The following is a 3,153-nucleotide window of genomic DNA, read 5'->3' as shown; positions in this document are numbered from 1 at the left end:
GGAGGGAGGGAGGGAGGAGAGAAGGAAGGAAGGGAGGGAGGGAGGGAGAAGAGAAGGAAGGAAGGAAGGGAGGGAGGGAGGACAGAAGGAAGGGAGGGAGGGAGGGAGGAGGGAAGGGAGGGAGGAGGGTAGGGAGAGAAGGAGGGAGGGAGGAGGGAAGGAAGGAAGGGAGGGAGGGAAGGAAGGAAGGAAGAAAGGAAGGAAGGAAGGAAGAGAGGGAGGGAGGGAGGGAGAAGGGAAGGAAGGAAGGAAGGAGGAAGGAAGGAAGGAAGGAAGGAAGGAAGGAAGGAAGGAAGGAAGGAAGGAAGGAAGGAAGGCAGGAAGGCAGGCATTCAGTGTCCCTGAGATCAACTTTTGACAAAAGAAGGAAGAACTGATTGCTCATTTTTATCAGGGGAAGAAGGAGAAGATAGGTACAAATGCAGGCAGTTGATGGATTTGGAGGTATGGTGTTTCTTGATTGATGACTGAAACACCTTTCAGACTGCTTTCTCTCTGCAGTGTAAGACATGATTCACTGCTGAGAGTAGGTGGTGTGGGTATTTGGGAGTGTGTGTGGTTCCTTAGAAGAAAGTGAAAAAGACAAATAGCTTCAGATAATGAGAGCAAGTTTTCTAGAGAAGCTGAGCGAGTTTGCAGGGCAGTGCTGAGGGCACGATTGGGAGTGATCATCATGAATGTGCAGTGATTCCAATTCAGCTCATTGTGGAATTTGCTCAGTAGGTTCCTGCCCTCAGCGTGGTCATGGCAAAGCAGGAGTAAGGTTCACTCATGGGTCAGATTTTGCCAGGCAGAGAGAGAGGCAAGGGCTTGAAGGTTTTTGCAAGAGAAATTAATTCAGACTCTCTCAAGTATATGAGAACTTACAGAGAAAAGCTTTTCATCATGGCTAAGAATGACAGGAAGTGTTCTTTCCCATTCTCACTTCTTACACTACTCCATTCCCTGCCCAGACCCATCACGAATATTCCTTCATGTCAGGTAAATTTTAATGACTTTTTTTTATTTTTTATTTTTTGAGACGGAGTTTCATTCTTATTGCCCAGGTTGGAGTGCAATGGCGTTATCTTGGCTCACTGCAACCTCCGCCTTCAGGGTTCAAGTGATTCTCCTGCCTCAGCCTCCCGAGTAGCTAAGATTACAGACACCCACCACTATGCTGGCTAATTTTTGTATTTTAGTAGGGACGGGGGTTTTCAACATGTTAGCCAAGCTGGTCCCGAACTCTTGACAGGTGATCCACCCACCTTGCCCTCCCAGTATTGGGATTACAGGCATGAGTCACCGTGCCCGGCCTAACCTTTAAAAACTGTACTTATTGGCTGGTCATGGTGACTCACGCCTGTAATCCCAACACTTGAGGAGGCCAAGGTGGGTGGATCAGCTGAGGTCATGAGTTTGAGACCAGCCTGGCCAATATAGTGAAACCCTGTCTCTACTAAAAATACAAAAAATTAGCTGGACGTGCTGGTGCACGCCTGTAATCCCAGCTACGTCGGAGGCTGAGGCAGGAGGATTGTTTAAACTCAGGAAGCAGAGGTTGCAGTGAGCTGAGGTTGTGCCGCTGCACTCCAGCCTGGGTGACAGAGTGAGACTCCTTCTCAAAACAAGAAAAAAAAGAAAGAAAAGAAAAGAAGAAAAAGTACTTATCATGAAAGGACAATGTATATAAGAGCTAATACAATTTGATAACAAAAATGTGAAACATGCTCAGCCTCACTAACAAAGAAATCAAAATGTATTTTCTAAAATACAACTAGCTTGCTTTTTTCTTATAAAGGAGATGTGTTGTTTTCACCTGCCCAGCCTTCCTTTTACTCTTTTTGTAACTGAATCCCCTTCCCCTACACAAGAAGAACTTCCCAGGACAGTTTTCCAAGGTTTCTGCCTTCACAGCACCTTTGGTGCCTTCAGTAATTTCTCCAAAGTCCCTCTAAGCTCCCAGAGATATCAGATAGTTCTGTTTATTAAGTAGTTAAGTCCAAACAATTTAATAAGTATTCCTGTTATTGTCCTGATAATGTATAAGCTATTTGAAAAGAACACATAATTTGGAAGAAGGAATAATATCATTTTATTTTAAAGTAGTCACAATTACTCATGGGATGTACGCACCTGCTGGGCCCTGTACAGCTTCAGCTTCTGAAACCTGAGAAGCAGATTGGACACCACCACCCTCATTTCCTGTTCTACACTGACTTTTGTGAGATATTTGCTATCACACTGTTATTTAAAAAAAAAAAAAAAAAAAGCTTCATAAAATAGAATATCTAGGATATCATCAAGAGATAATGCAACCTGGTGTAATTTTGAAAGTATAAGCTCCCTTGAACTAGTGGCTCATGTGCTATTTAACAGATGTTAAATATCGTTGTGTTTCCCTTAGATATTTTAAACATATGATTCACAATGTCCCTGTGAATTTATTGTGGTGCTCAGGGTGCTGTGGTACACAGTTTGCCAACTGTGGACTTAGCGATGAGAATTCTGTTTCTAGTTTGGCACTCTCCACTGTGCTCTCCTGTTTCCCCACTCCTATTATCATGGAAAAGATGAATGCTGATATTGACCATAGACAAAGGTTACAGAAAGAAAACAATCTCAGTGCCCCAATTAGAGACGCAGAGAATGTCAACATTATGGAGATGAAGAGTAAAAACCAAGAGTTTCTAGGATTAGAAATAAGGGCTGTGATGAAAGAAGAAAACGTCCCTGAAAGAAATAATAATAAAAAAGGAAATAAATTTATTTTTTATTTTATTTTATTTTTTTTTTTGAGACGGAGTCTGGCTCTGTCGCCCAGGCTGGAGTGCAGTGGCCGGATCTCAGCTCACTGCAAGTTCCGCCTCCTAGGTTCACGCCATTCTCCTGCCTCAACTTCCCGAGTAGCTGGGACTACAGGCGCCCACCACCTCGCCCGGCTAGTTTTTTTGTATTTTTTCAGTAGAGACGGGGTTTCACCATGTTAGCCAGGATGGTCTCGATCTCCTGACCTCGTGATCCACCGTCTCGGCCTCCCAAAGTGCTGGGATTACAGGCTTGAGCCACCGTGCTGGGCCAGGAAATAAATTTAAAGAAAGAAAGAAAGAGAGAAAGAAAGAAGGAAGGAAGGAAGGAAGGAAGGAAGGAAGGAAGGAAGGGAGGGAGGGAGGG

The 3,153-nt window shown here is 44.1% G+C and overlaps 1 pseudogene; it reads left to right on the top strand.

The window, feature by feature from the left end:
* Nucleotides 1-2,543: 2,543 nt before the first annotated feature.
* The window catches only part of LOC112622684, a 9,004-nt pseudogene continuing 8,394 nt past the window's right edge, over nucleotides 2,544-3,153 (top strand).

Source organism: Theropithecus gelada, chromosome 4, assembly GCF_003255815.1.
Source record: "Theropithecus gelada isolate Dixy chromosome 4, Tgel_1.0, whole genome shotgun sequence".
In the NCBI taxonomy this organism is placed as follows: Eukaryota; Metazoa; Chordata; class Mammalia; order Primates; family Cercopithecidae; genus Theropithecus; species Theropithecus gelada.
Note: the sequence above shows the minus strand (reverse complement) of the source record. Positions and strands in the feature narration are given on the sequence as shown.